Here is a 15664-nt window from a genome sequence, read left to right on the forward strand (position 1 = left end):
CTCAACTGGTGCTGAGTTTCTTGGGTTCAGTGCATGATACAGGGCCCCCTCAGCACCATGGATGGAGGGAAATACTGCTGTCTTTCCTGATGGCACACAATGCCCCCTCTTAGTATGGGGTCTGAATCTTTCATTACAAAGGAGTGCAATGGGGTGATGAGGCAGCTATTGGTAACTGAACTGCAGAGCCATTGAGCAGAGTCAGTATAGTGGTAACATTTGTAGTAGGAGGGGTGCAATAAATAATAAATGGTAAATAAAAAATACAATTCAGGATACTTAATGGCCTTTATCTTCTGCTTGATTTAGCTAAATAACAGAATGCAGCTCTTTCAGCAAGTCAAGATCATGTTTCTTGGTCTAGGCAATTCTCCTTTATTATTTGGGCTGAAAGGATGCCAAAATCTAGTCTTTGGTCTCATTTTATAGTTTTTTGGAAGAGAATCGGTGCTTATATGTCCTCAGCCTAAGCAGTGAAGAAATTAAACCATACTCCTGCAAAGGCTACTTTCTTCTTGCTGTTTGGTTTGCAAGTTATTTGGCACCTGAGCGGTTTGCTGTGGAAGGCAAGAAGGTTGTAAATTTGTTTTTGATAGAGGTAACTGTTGGTATCTCCTATATCAGAATGTCATATGGGACTAAAAATTAGCATTGTACACTATCAGTAGGGTACACCCTAAAACCAAACAGGATAACAGCTAAGTAGCTGTAAATGGGGAGTCATTATCTAGTACTGGCCTGCGCTGAGCTGTTCTCAATGAGCTAGTCAATAGCTTTTATCAGTGATCTAGAAGAAAACACAAAATTACTGCTAGCCAAACTTGCAGATGGCAAAGATCTGTGGGGTGGTAATAGGTGACAATTGTGCAGCATTATTTGAGGTACACAGAAAGCTGAGTATCTGATCTGTGTTGCTATGTAGCCAAATGCAAGGTACTATGGCAGGCCCAAAGGCATTTACATGACACTTAACACTCCCCGTTCATTATCTTGGAGAGAAGAGTCTCTGGAAGGGGGTTCAGCGGGGATGCTGTGGGGTTGAAGACAAAGTTGAATTGAAAAGTTTTCAAACAAGTTCACGAATGACTTCAGGGCTGGAAAACGCCTCTGCTGGTGCGAGAGTTCAGAACCTCTTTTCTCTTTTTTTTTAATTATTGTAAGAGAGATTTCAGAGGTTACTTGATCATGGTCTACAAATATCCAGCTGGGGAAAGAGATTTCTAGGAGCAGATTCCTCTTGGATCTCATTCTCCCTTTGTCTGCTAGATCCAAGGGCAGGCCGCTGAAGCAAGACTAATTATTACCAGGAAAGGAAACTAAGCATTAGAAGATCTTTGCTAGGGCCTCGGGTGGATTCTCTGTTACATAAGAGTCTCAACGGGTAGACTTGCTGTAGTCAACTAGCTGGTCTTGGTGGGATGCAGGAGTCTCTGGCTAAGGTCTCTTCCCTGGATGTCTCAGGCTACCAGTCTGGCTGGTCAGAATGGTCACTTGAGCCATTACCCTAGAATTAAATGTGACTCTGTGTTCAGTAGTTTGTCATCTGAACACCCCTCTCCAGAAGGCTGGCACTGGGCTTTGCAGAGCAGGTGCAGTGGGAAGGGGCGGGGGGGGGGGTTAGAATGCTTTTAATTAACAATAACAATGTCCAAATCTGACTAAATGAGTCGGACTCATTGCCTGTGTGCTAGCTGTATTGTGATTGATTACGCTCAGAGGGTGAGCAGCCGCTCAGCTCATTTGTGATGGTCATATCAGTTGGTGCTCAGGCAATGTGTAAGCATTCCCTCTAGGGAAAAGCACCACCTAATAGCTCAGTGCTGCTTTGGGCAGTTGAGCATCACAGACTGTAGTGCCCGCAAGCCCCTGTGTGGCAGGCATTTGATGCTCATTCTTGCCAGGAGCAAAGGGAAGGCACATCCCTTATTACCCCCTTTGACCACTGCCCAGCAGCATCAGCCCTGGCCCTCTGGGTTAAGAGTTTGCTAAAGCAAGGAGTAGAGGCAGGGTGGCCATATTTCCCTATGCTGAACACAGGCTGCCTGGTAAACTTGCCCATGTTCAAGTGAATTCAATGGCAATCAGTCAAAGGTGCAGTACAAATGCTCAGATTAACATCAAGTTGAATGAGCCCATTAAAAATACCACCTTGCTGGAGTCTATTTCCCTGTTATGGTGAAGGTTCGAACAGGGCAGGGTGAGATGCACGTGCTCCCATACACCCCTCGCAGCTTGGGAGGGGTGTGACTGTTGGACTTGACCCAACCCTCTCTGCCCTCCATGCCTGGCTAGGCCTTCAGGGCAGATCCACCTCTCCTAGCACCTGGTGCTGCGTCTTCTGCAGGCAGTGTGGGGGGAGCATGCACAGTCACAACTATCCCCTCACCAGATTTCTGTTGGGGTCACTGGGAGGGAGGGATGGGAGTTGCTTCCAGCTATGGGGGTAGGAGTAGGGGTGACCTGGTCTGTGTGTTTCCAGATCTCTCTTCTCTGCCATCCTGCCACCCACACACGCTCCTTGGCTGTGTCTACACTGGGCCACTTATTCTGGAAAATCAGCCGCTTTTCCGGAATAAGCTGCGAGCTGTCTACACTGGCCCTTGAATTTCCAGAAAAGCAACAATGCTCTACTGTACAAAATCAGCCGCTATTCCGGAAAAACTATTCTGCTCCTGCTCGGGCATAAGTCCTTATTCCGGAACACTGTTCCGGAAAAGGGCCAGAGTAGACAGCCCAGTAGTCTTTTCCGGAAAAGCGCGTCTACATTGGCCACAGACGCTTTTCTGGAAAAAGGGCTTTTCCGGAAAAGTAGTCTGCCAATGTAGACGCTCCTTTTCTGGAAAAACTGAAAACGGAATAGTATTCTGTTTTAAGCATTTCCGGAAATTCATGCCAGTGTAGACACAGCCCTTTACGGCTAGCAGCAGCTTGTTCCTTCCTGCTTGCACAGTGTAGAATGGCAGCTAACACTTCCAACAGAACCTAGCCACCACCTGTCCACTGGCTATAGCGTGGGCAGGAAGTGTTGAGCCCTAAGGCTTCCTTGTGCACTAGAGAGCCTGACTGCAGGGGCTTCAGTGACCCCTAGCCAGAGCCGTGGCTTAGCAAGGGATGGGTGTCTAGGGAACGGAGCAGCCCTGCACTTGCCCTGGGGCAGGGGGCAGCAAAGCAGCCCTGCTTGGGGACCTGCAGAGCTGGGGTGCAAACAGTCTGAAAAAAGCTTCCTCTCTCCATTCCAAAGCGTAACAGTGGGTGACTATGTTCCATATGCCAGGGCTATGTGGGACTTTGGCACATGCAGGTCTTGGCCCCTCCTGGGCAGCACCCCAAGCCAGAGGGACTTAAGCTGTGCCTGGGTGCCAGCCAGGCTGTTGGTGAGCCGAATGATCTGACCAGGGGCTGGTTCTCCGCACAGTGCTGGGAACAGCACATGCCCTGCCAGAGGGAATAGAGAGAAGCAGGGAACTGGGGGGCGGGGTATGAATGGGCTCAGCAAAGGAAGGACAGTGAGATGGGAAGCATGTAAGGGGCTGATGGGGGTGGGCAGCAGAGGTAACATGTAACCAACCACTGCAGCAGCTGGAAGGGGGGAGGCATGTGTTGGGTGGAGAACCTGCCGGCCAGGAGCTGGCACGCAGCAGGAACTGCACTGGTGGACCAGCAGGGGGGTGGCTGGCCCCATATGCTGCAGCTCTGCCTGACCATCAGCCCTGCACTCACCCCCATCATTGGCCACTGGACCACCTCCCCCTCACCACTGGTGAGTGGTGGCAGGCAAGCAAGGATCCAACCAGTAGTAGGACCTGCCAGTACTGACTGGATGGAAGAGGCAGAAAATATGGGACAATTTGCCCTTAAAAAACCAGGGAGGGATACCTGCAGGAGGGCTTAAATATATGACTGTCCCTTTAAAAACTGGGCTTCTTGTTGCCCTAGGCTGGGGTGGGCAAAAAGGCTTCCACGGGCTGGAGCTGGCCCACAGATGCTCTGCCACTCCCCTGCCCCGAGGCCAATCAGCGCGTAAAGTCTCCTCCCCCACCAGGGGCATGGGGCGCTTATAGTCAACTGCTTGGCTCTGAGCACTGGGTGCCCCTTGCATGATGGGGGCAGGGCGAGAGGCGACTTTGTGCATGCTCCATTGATAGAGATTCTCTAAGCTGTAGTCGGAAAGAGAGGAGGGGGGAGGGCAAACCATGGGCCAGAGCAGACAAACAACCGCATACAAAGGAATCCAATGCATCAGGGAAGGGCAGACAAATAAGCAGTGGCAAATTTTTAAAGTGCTTCTACATGAATGCTAGGAGTCTGACTAATAAGATGGGTGAACTAGAGTACCTCGTATTAAATGAGGAGATTGACATAATAGGCATCACTGAAACCTGCTGGAATGAGGAAAATCTGTGGGACACAATCATACTGGGATATAACATATATAGAAAGGATAGAGCAGTGGCACTGTATGTGAAAGATAATGTAGAATCAAATGAAATAAAAATATTAAATGAATCAACATGTTCCATAGAATCACTATGGATAGTAATTCCATGCTCCAATAATAAGAAATTAGCAGTAGGGATATATTACCGACCACCTGACCAGGACAGCGATACTGACATTGAAATGCTGAGGGAGATTAGAGAGGCTACCAAAATAGAGAACTCTATAATAATGGGGGATTTTAATTATCCCCATATTGACTGGATACATGTCACCTCAGGAAGAGAAGCAGAGAGAAAATTTCTCAATGGCTTAAATGACTGCTTCTTAGAGCAGCTTGTGCAGGAACCCACAATGGGAGAGGCAATTCTCGATTTAGTCCTGAGTGGAGCGCAGGATCAGGTCCAGCAGAGAACCGTTACAGGACCACTTGGGAATAGTGACCATAATGTAATAACATTTAACATTCCTGTGGAGGGAAGAACACCTCAGCAGTCCAGCACCCTGGCATTTAATTTCAAAAAGGGGAATTACACAAAAATGAGGTTAGTTAAACAGAAATTAAAAGGCACAGTGACTAGAGCCAAATCCCTGCAAGCTGCATGGAAACTTTTTAAAGACACCATAATAGAGGCCCAACTTAAATGTATACCCCAAATTAAAAAACATAGCAAGAGACCTAAAAAAGAGTCACCGTGGCTTAACCACCATGTAAAAGAAGCCGTGAGGGACAAAAAGTTATCTTTTAAGAAGTGGAAGTCCAATCCTAGTGAGATAAATAGAAAGGAACATAAACACTGTCAAATCAAGTATAAAAATGTAATAAGACAAGCAAAAAAAGATTTTGAGGAACAGCTAGCCAAAAACTCAAAAAGAAATAGCAAAATGTTTAAGTACATTAGAAACAGGAAGCCTGCTAAAAAACCTGTGAGTCCCCTAGACGATTGAGATATAAAAGGAGCAATCAAGGACGATAAAGCCATTGTGGAGAAACTAAATGATTTCTTTGCTTCAGTCTTCACGGCTGAGGACATTGGGGAGATTCCCAAATCTGCACCGTCCTTTGTGAATGATGTATCTGAGGAACTGTCCTGGATTGAAGTGTCGTCAGAGGCGGTTTTGGAACAAATAGAAAAACTTAATGTTAACAAATCTCCGGGACCGGATGGCATTCATCCAAGGGTTCTAAAAGAACTCAAATGGGAAATTGCTGAGCTATTATCTGTGATTTGTAACCTATCCTTTAAATCGGCTTCCGTACCTAAGGTAGCCAATGTGACACCAATATTTAAAAAGGGCTCTAGAGGTGATCCTGGCAATTACAGACCAGTAAGCCTAACTTCAGTACCGGGCAAATTAGTCGAAACAATAGTAAAGTATAAAATTGTGAGGCATGTAGAAGAACATAATTTGTTGGACAAAAGTCAACATGGTTTCTGTAAAGGGAAATCATGTCTTACTAATATATTAGAGTTCTTTGAAGGGGTTAACAAACATGCAGACAAGGCGGATCCAGTAGATATAGTATACTTAGATTTTCAGAAAGCCTTTGACAAGGTCCCTCACCAAAGGCTCTTGTGTAAATTACATGGCCATGGGCTAAGAGGGAAGGTCCTTTCTTGGATTGAGAACTGGTTAAAAGACAGGAAACAAAGGGTAGGAATAAATGGTAAATTTTCAGAATGGAGAGGGGTAACTAGTAGTGTACCCCAAGGGTCAGTCCTGGGACCAATCCTTTTCAACTTATTCATAAATGATCTGGAGAAAGGGGTAAGGAGTGAGGTGATAAAGTTTGCGGATGATACCAAACTGTTTAGGATAGTCAAGACAGAAGCAGACTGTGAGGGATTCCAAAAAGATCTCACCAAACTGAGTGATTGGGCAATAAAATGGCAAATTAAATTTAATGTGGATAAGTGTAAAGTAATGCACATCAGGAAGAATAACCCCAACTATACGTACAGTATGATGGGGGCTAATTTGGCTACGACAAATCAGGAAAGAGATCTTGGAGTTATTGTGGACAGTTCTCTGAAAACTTCCACACAGTGTTCAGCGGCGGACAGAAAGGCAAATAGGATGCTAGGAATTACTAGGAAAGGGATAGAAAATAAGACACAGAATATCTTATTGCCCCTGTATAAAACTATGGTACGCCCACATCTTGAATACCATGTACAGATGTGGTCTCCTCACCTCAAAAAAGATATTTTGGCCTTGGAAAGGGTTCAGAAAAGGGCAACTAAAATGATTAGGGGTTTGGAATGGGTCCCATATGAAGAGAGGTTAAAGTGACTGGGACTCTTCGGTTTAGAAAAGAGAAGACTGAGGGGGGGATATAATAGAGGTATATAAAATCATGAGTGGTGTGGAGAGGGCTGATAAAGAAAAGTTATTTATTAGTTCCCATAATAGAAGAACTAGAGGACACCAAATGAAATTAATGGGTAGCAGGTTTAAAACTAATAAAAGAAAGTTCTTCTTCACACAGCATGTAGTCAACCTGTGGAACTCCTTGCCAGAGGAGGCTGTGAAGGCTAGGACTATAACAGAGTTTAAAGAGAAGCTAGATAATTTCCTGGAGGTTAGGTCCATAAAAGGCTATTAGCCAGGGGATAAAATGGTGTCCCTGGCCTCTGTCTGTCAGAGGCTGGAGAAGGATGGCAGGAGACAAATCACTTGATCATTGTCTTCGGTCCACCCTCTTTGGGGCATCTGGTGCTGGCCACTGTCGTCAGACAGGCTACTGGGCTAGATGGACCTTTGGTCTGACCCAGTATGGCCGTTCTTATGTTCTCCCTGCCCGGGCACTAATTGACCTGGGGGCAGGGAGAGCACGCAAAATCTCCTTCCACCCCGCAAAGGGGTGCGGTGCTTAGAGTCAAGTGGTTGCTTAGCTCTGCATGGTGCCCCTTGCTGGGCAGGGAGCAAGAGACTGCCCGTGCTCCCTCTGCCCCCAGGCAGTGGTTGACCTGGGGGAGCACGCGAAGTCTCCTGCCACCAGGGGTGCAGGCACCTAGAGGGAACCACCAGCTGTTCAGAACAGCTGGCGTTTGTGACGGGGCAAAGACTAGAAGTACTCCCTCCACCCCCAGGCTAGTCAGGGTCTGTGGGCCAGGAGCACTGAAGTGTCCTGGTCACACCCCTTCTGCCCAAGGCCACGCCCCTGCCAGGGCCATTTAAAAAATTTCTGAAGTGGCTCCATCTAAAATTATTGCCCACCCCTGCATTAGGCATAGATTACAAAGCTGGAAAGCATCACCATGCTCATCCAGTCTGGCCAGCTGCATCATACAGGCCCTAGGAAGGACCTCAAGAGGTCTCCTAGCCCATCTCTCTTGGCCAAGGATACCAAGGCGACCATTCACGACTTCCTGGCATTAATTCCAGTTTGGATTAGAGCATTTCTTCTAGAAAAGCAGCCACTTGATTTAAACATTTCTGTGTGATAGAATTCCCTTGGCAAGTTGTTCCAATGGTTAATGAACCGTGCTGTTAAAAATGTGCACCTTATTGTTAGTATGATCCGTCTAGCTTCAGCTAGATCTTGTATCCTTGCTTGATTGAAGAGCCCTTTGTCAAATCTCTGTCCTTGCAAGTACTTATAGACTTTGATCGTCATACCTTGAATTTCTCTCTTGCTAAACTAGATAGTTTGAGCTCCTTGGGTGATATGCACAGTGGGGCTTGGGCATTGCAGTGCTGTGTCACAGGGCCTAGGGAATCACTGGAACAACACTGCAATCCCCAAAGCCTGGGTTATGTGATGGGCGGGGAGAGACTGGAACCTCAGAATAATGCAGCGCTATCCTTAGAGATGGTCGTTGTTGCACCTCATGGAGATGAAGGAGGACCACTCGTGGCCCACTCACTAGCCTGGGTTGCCCATCACTGCCCTAACCGCTGGACTACAGAAGCATTCACTCTGTGGCCTTATTTCTCCACAGTGCTCTAGGACTATCACCACCTCTGTGACGGACCGGGCCAGGTCTGGGCACAGCTGAGGGCGTCTGCGTAGGGTGGATTGCTCAAACTAGGGCTCCTTACAGCTCCAGACTGGAGACCTTCCGAAAGAGGCTACAAACCAGCCACACCGAGCACTCCAGTGGCCTGCCTGGCCAGCCAGAAACCTCATGAGCAAAACCCCTCGGACACCACAGCTCTCCCTGTGCCCCAGTCAGCCCCGGGCCTAACACAGGTGAGGGGTGTTAGAACCCAAATTCACCTACCCTGAATGGGTTCTTCTGGTCCCAAGAAACCAGCCACAGTTCCCAGGTCAGTTTACACTCTGGATCGTACCCACAAGTTATTTGGGGTCGGGAAGGAATTTTCCTCCAGGGTAGATTGGCAGAGGCCCTGGAGGTTTTTCGCCTTCCTCTGTAGCATTGGGCACAGATCACAGCTGAAGGACTCTCTGCATGTTGGGTCCTTCAAAGTATTTGAATGCTTCAATATCTTTGATATAGGTGAGAAGATTATTCTAAGAGGGGTGGGCGAGATTCTGTGGCCTGCGCTGTGCAGGGGGTCAGACTAGATGATCATAATGGTCCCTTCTGACCTTAAAGTCTATGAAAGTCTATGAAATGAAAGAGCACGCTGAGTCGATCCTTCAGCATCTAACATCTAAAGGTTTATTACTAAGAGAAAGAAAAGCCTGAGAGTGAGGTTGTTAAAGTATCATACATTACATGCACCGAATCTCCCAGTTCTCGATGCAGGCTCTCAGCAGAGATGTTACAAACTGCTATCTTAAAAGTCTTTGGTACCATCCTATGTCAGGATGGGTCCACGGATCAGGAGCAAAACTGAAGACCAGATGGAGGGTGCCACATGGCACTTATACACCTCCCCGGGCATCTTCCTGGCCAGAAGAGGTCACTGCAGGTCACATGGTCCATTGACCTATCCTTGTGTCCCAAGTCAGCAACCATTATTCTGGCTGGTTTGCAGGCATCCAGATTCATTCCCCAGGTGTGTCTTTGGCCTTTAGAGATCTATTGTCCCTGGAGCCTCACTCATCAGCATAGCCATTGAACAGATATTCCTGGCACATTGCCTCAGACAGAGAATTTTCCAGCATCAACAAAGAGCACATATTTATAACTCCACTCACATATATCATACAAGTACATGAATAGCATATACAGAATCAGTAGAACATAAGCTCTCATTTGACACCTCACATGGTCCCCTTTGTATACACTTTGGGGCAAATGCCCCCTCCCCCACATGGGTGCAGCAGTGATCTGGCTGCTCCTCTTAAAATCTAGTAATGTGACAACCTCTTCCTCCTCGTGGATTTTCTCTGCTCTGGATTTTGGCATGCTCTGAGCACGTCTGCTGGATTGGGCCTTGCATGTGACTTGAAGGTAACTTGTCTTCCCCTGAAGACAAGTACCATGCATCTGACGAAGTGGGTCTTTGCCCACGAAAGCTTATGCTCCTACACTTCAGTTAGTCTATAAGGTGCCACAGGACTCCTCGTCGCTTTTGCAGATTCAGACTAACACGGCTACCCCTCTGATACTTGTCTTCCCCTGGTTTGTGAATTGCTCTGGGAATTAAGGTGGGAACCAGGGATGCCGTAGCACCTCCCGTGCTGCAAGGTAGAAACATTATGGGTGGTGAAAGGTTAGGGTTAGGGTAAGGGTTAGGCATGAGTTTGGAGTTTAGGTGCCTAACTACTGTTGTGGATCGTGGTCCTTGAGTCTGTCGCTACCAGGCAGGCTTTCAATCCTTTAATCGTTGGCTAGGCTCTTCTCTGAACCCTTCCCAATTTATCACCATCCTTCTTATATTATGGATGCAAGAACTGGAGGCAGCATTGCAGCTGTGGTAGCACCAGAGAATGTAACCTTGCTGCTTTTATTCAATAATCCCATTTATACCTCCAGGGATCGCGAGAGACCTTTTGTGCACAGTGGTGGCTGGGGGCTTATGTTCACTCAATGAATTATCAGAACCCAAGTCCTTTCCAGAGTCACTGCTGTTTCCAGGAGAGAACCTGCCACTCTTAGGCTACGTCTACACTGGCATGATTTTCCGGAAATGCTTTTAACTGAAAAGTTTTCCGTTAAAAGCATTTTCGGAAAAGTGCGTCTAGATTGGTAGGACACTTTTCCGCAAAAGCACTTTTTGCGGAAAAGCGTCTGTGGCCGATCTAGACGCGCTTTTCCGCAAAAAAGCCCCGATCACCATTTTTGCGATCAGGGCTTTTTTGCAGAAAAGAAATCTCTGCTGTCTACACTGGCCCTTTTGCGCAAAAGTCTTTCGAAAAAAGACTTTTGCCCGAACGGGAGCAGCATAGTATTTCCGTAAAAGCACTGACAATCTTACATGAGATCGTCAGTGCTTTTGCGGAAATTCAAGCGGGCAGTGTAGACAGCTGGCAAGTTTTTCCACAAAAGCAGATGATTTTGCGGAAAAACTTGCCAGTCTAGACACAGCCTTAAAGTATGTTCTTCATTCTTTGTTTCTAGCTGGGGAAGGACATTTGGCCAATTAAAACACACATTGTTTGCTTGTGCCTGTTTACAAGTGTCCTCTCCTCTTCGTTATTTACCTCTTCCTCAGTGTTTGTGTCATCTGCCAACTTAACCAGGAATAAGAATATAAGAACAGCCCAGACGGGGTCTGACGTAGTGGGGGTACCTGGCTGGTTTCTATGCTGCTGGCTCTGGGGTAACCCCCACTGGCTGCCGGGGGGTACCACAACCCAGCAAAACAGGATGAGACACTATGCAAACCAGTGGCCAGACACCCCCCATGGAGAGGAACAAAGGAAGGTGGAATGCTGCCCTGGCTGGGGGGCAGGGCTGGAAGAGGGTTAGTTGGTCGCTGGCTGTCTGGGAGCATGGAGGAGACAGGCTAGGGAAAGGGGCTGGAGTTTAGGGGCCCAGTCTCCCCCATCTCAAGGGGGCCTGAGACATCCTAGCCTAGCTCTGTGACCAGATTACATCTGTGCTGTGCTGTATCCTGGAGAGGCAATAAACTTCCTCTATTCCACCGGCTGGTGCAGTCTGTTCATGCCATTTCGGGGTGCAGGAGATGGGGAACCCCCAACGCGCCATCACACTGGTGTCAGGGGTGGGATGCACTGCACCCCGTGGATGGAGCTTCCAGCGGCGAGCGACAAGGCGCTGTAGAAGCAAGAGCCCTGGAGCCAGGCGTGCTGGAGACAGAGCGAAGCGGTTCCTGGGAATCTTGGGGCGCTGCAGCACTAGACTGGTGAGTCTGCACCGAGGGGCCCAGCGGGCCGATGGCCTACACCCGACTCTTGAAGGCAGAGCTGGTGGGGCTGTGCAGAGAGAGGGGCTTGCCTGTGCGGAAAGCAACCAAGGCCCAGCTGATTGCCCAGCTGGAAGAGAATGACCAGCCACAGGGCCAGGATCTTGTCCCCAGGGGAAGCAGCCAGACCCCCCCTGAGAGTGTGTCAGGCTCAGAGAGGGGGAGGAGCGCTGGAACCCACCGGAGAGATGAGACAGCATCTCCCGGGAGGCCTGCAAGTCATAGCCCATCTAGGACAGAGGCCAGCCCAGCGGAGCTACGGCGGCTGGAGATCCAGCTGCGGATCAAGGAATTGGAAGCAGAGGACCGAGAGAGGGACCGCCAGGACCGAGAGAAGGAGCGCCAAGATCGAGAGAGGGACCGCCAGGACCGAGAGAGGCAGCGACAGCATGAGCTGGCCATGGCAGAGCGGAGAACCGGCGGGGCACCGGCTGTGCCAAGAGTGGATGGGCCCCAGGGTCCCGGGGATGCCAGACGCTTGGAGAGGCTCGTGGTGGCCCAATTGAAGGATGTGGGCGACATAGACAGGTTCCTCAGCTCCTTTGAGAGGGCCTGTGGACTGCAACGGGTTCCCCCAGCTGACTGGCTGCAGGAGCTCGTCCCCGCACTGAACCAGGAGGCGGCCGGAGTTCTCAGTCAGCTGGAGGACCTACAGCCAGGGGATTACAGCCGAGTCAAGGAGGCCCTGCTGCACAAGTTCGGGCTGACCCCCGAGATGTACAGGAAGAAGTTCCGGGGGGTACAGAAAGGGCCACAGGAGACCTATGTGGATCTGGCCTCCCGCCTGTCGCAATACGGCCGCAAATGGGTGTCTGGAGTCGGAGCCCAGACCGCAGAGGAGCTGCTCAAGCTGGTCCTGATGGAGCAGTTCTATGAAGCGTGCCCACCCAAACTGAGGCTGTGGCTCAAGGACCGGAGACCAGAGAACCCCCAGGAAGCTGGGAGGCTGGCGGACGAGTTCACGGAGAGCCGGTCCGGGTGTGAACGGGAGTCTCGGACAGAAGGGAATCGTGCAGAGACCGGATCTCGGCTGAGTGACGGAGGGAGTCAAGTATGAGGCGAGCCCAAGGAACAGGTCGTCTGCGCCCCAGAGAACCAGCCAGGCCCTGGACAGAGACAGCCCAAAGCCTAACTTGCCATCGCTGTGGGCAAAAAGGCCACAAGAGGGCTCAATGCACCAGGTCCCAGGACCGGGGACTTTCCAGGGTTAACTGGCTGGGGCTGGAGGAAGGGCAGGCTGCCCCAGAGGCAGGGACTGGCAGGCAAACCTCAGCTCAGAGAGAGGGGAAGGATGCTCAGTGCACCTCCTCTGGGAGGTCTGATTCTCAGGAGGCGGATTTCTCCGTGTACCGGGTGGGGGCAGGACGGCCCCTGCGGAGCGAGTGCCTCATACCCCTGGAGGTGGATGGTAGGAAGGTGACGGGCTTCTGGGACACGGGGGCGGAGGTGACTCTGGCCCGATCCGATATAGTGGCCCCAGACCGGATACTACCCCACACCCAGTTGACCCTGAAGGGCATAGACAGGTCCCCGTTTAAGGTGCCTGTAGCCCGGGTGCATCTGAAATGGGGGGCGAAGGAAGGCCTCAAGGAAGTGGGGGTGCACCCGCACTTGCCCACCGAGGTGCTGATGGGGAATGACCTAGAGGAGTGGCCCCATGAATCCCAGCGGGCTCTAGTCACTACCCGGAGCCAGAGCCAGCGGGGGGCTGACAACGTGGGTCCAGGGAAGGACTCCTGGCAGCGTCCTCAGGGTCCCATCCCAGTGGACACGGGGTCCAGCCAGGCTGGGACTCCGGACCTAGGCAAAGGTGGGGAACAGGTCCCGATCCCTGCCTCAGCAGCTGAATTCCAGGCTGAGGTGCAGGCAGACCCCTCCTTGCAGAGGCTGAGGGACCAGACTGGCCTCCGTGCAACTCAGCCCTGGGGGAGAGGTGGCCAGGAGAGATTCCTGCGGGGGCGTGGACTCCTGTTCCGTGAATGGCTTCCCCCCAGGAAGGCGAGGGCATGGAGGGTCCAGCGGCAGCTGGTTGTCCCCCGAAAGTATCGCCTCAAGCTGCTGTATTTGGCCCACGACGTCCCCGTTGGGGGCCACCGGGGGATCCGGAGCACCCGGCTGAGGCTGCTCCAGCACTTCTATTGGCCGGGAATCTTTACAGCCGTGCAGCGGTACTGCCGGTCCTGTGACTCCTGCCAGAGGGGCGGGAAGGCCCAAGACAGTAGGAAAGCGGCTTGGGGGTCTCTACCCCAGATAAAGGACCCTCTGGGCTTGCTGAGAGAGTTATGGGAGGGGAAGACCTCCCTGGATGGAGCATCGGGGATGGAAGCCGCCCTGGCTGTCCAGAGAAGGCTCACTGGGCTCATGGCCCCGGCCCGAGAGACCCTGGCCAGAGGTCAAGGCCAGCGGAAGGGTGGGTGTGACCCCCGAGGACAGGCCTGTGCCAGTCGCCCTGGAGCGGGGCGGCGAGTGGACAGAGGGAAGCCAGCTCATGTGGGGCCTCCCCACGGCCGGCCTGAGTCAAGGGGAGCACCCATGTCCCCAGGGCGGGTTCCCACGCAGAGGACCCGAACTTCCCTAGGTCACGAGCGGAGTGACCCTGCTCAGTTCGCTCTCGGAGGGGGGAGAACTGTGACGTAGTGGGGGTACCTGGCTGGTTTCTATGCTGCTGGCTCTGGGGTAACCCCCACTGGCTGCCGGGGGTACCACGACCCAGCAAAACAGGATGAGTCACTATGCAAACCAGTGGCCAGCCACCCCCCTTGGAGAGGAACAAAAGAAGGTGGAATGCTGCCCTGGCTGGGGGGCAGGGCTGGAAGAGGGTTGGTTGGTCGCTGGCTGTCCGGGAGCATGGAGGAGACAGGCTAGGGAAAGGGGCTGGAGTTTAGGGGCCCAGTCTCCCCCATCTCAAGGGGGCCTGAGACATCCTAGCCCAGCTCTGTGACCAGATTACATCTGTGCTGTGCTGTATCCTGGAGAGGCAATAAACTTCCTCTATTCCACCGGCTGGTGCAGTCTGTTCATGCCATTTCGGGGTGCAGGAGACGGGGAACCCCCAACGCGCCGTCACACGGGGTCAGACCAAAGGTCCATCCAGCCCGGTGTCCTGTCTGCCCACAGTGGCCAATGCCAGGTGCCCCAGAGAGAGGGATCACAACAGGTAATCCTCACGTGATCCCTCCTCTGTCATCCATTTCCAGACAAACAGAGGCTGGGGACACCATTTTTGCCCATCCTGGCTAATAGCCATTGATGAACCTAACTCCATGAATCTATCTAGCTCTAGAATGATTTTGTTTTCTTCCAGGTCACTGTTAACAGTGTTAAAGAGTTTCGGGCCAAGAACTGATCCCTGCAAGACACATTAGTAGAAACACACCTGCTGAAAGATGATTCCCCGTTTAGCTACATTTTGAGATCTGCCACTTTGCCTGTTTTAGATCCATTTCGTCTGTTTTTGCATCAGGATGGCCTGTGGTACCCAGTGATGTGCCTTACAAATGGTAACATTTATCAGCAGCATGCAAGCTGTAATGTAACCCTGTGACACAGGGGAGCAAGTTACATCTTATCCCCATGTAGCCTCTGACACTGACTGTGCCCTAATCTCGGTGTGGGCGGATACAAGACCCAATGCTGATGGACTACTTTGAGCCCTAAGACCAGGCTGTGACTGACCAGCCTCTCCCCTCCCCAGCAGACATGGGGTCTGGCACCAATGTCTTTGCTCATTGCTAGAGCCAGGCTCTCGTGTGCTTCCTGCCCCTTTCCCATCACTGTCCATGGAGACTGACCCCTGCAGCCAGGGGCACATGAGAAGTCAGACACAGGACTGGAGCAAGTGGCAAGTTCTCAGAACATTCATTAGTGTTTGGGTTTTCTGTGCTCACAGAACGAGCCTCTCAGACACTTTGTGCCCCCACTCCTACATGGTGATGGATGC

The sequence above is a fragment of the Pelodiscus sinensis genome, unplaced genomic scaffold (genome assembly GCF_049634645.1).
Source record: "Pelodiscus sinensis isolate JC-2024 unplaced genomic scaffold, ASM4963464v1 ctg63, whole genome shotgun sequence".
Taxonomy (NCBI): domain Eukaryota; kingdom Metazoa; phylum Chordata; order Testudines; family Trionychidae; genus Pelodiscus; species Pelodiscus sinensis.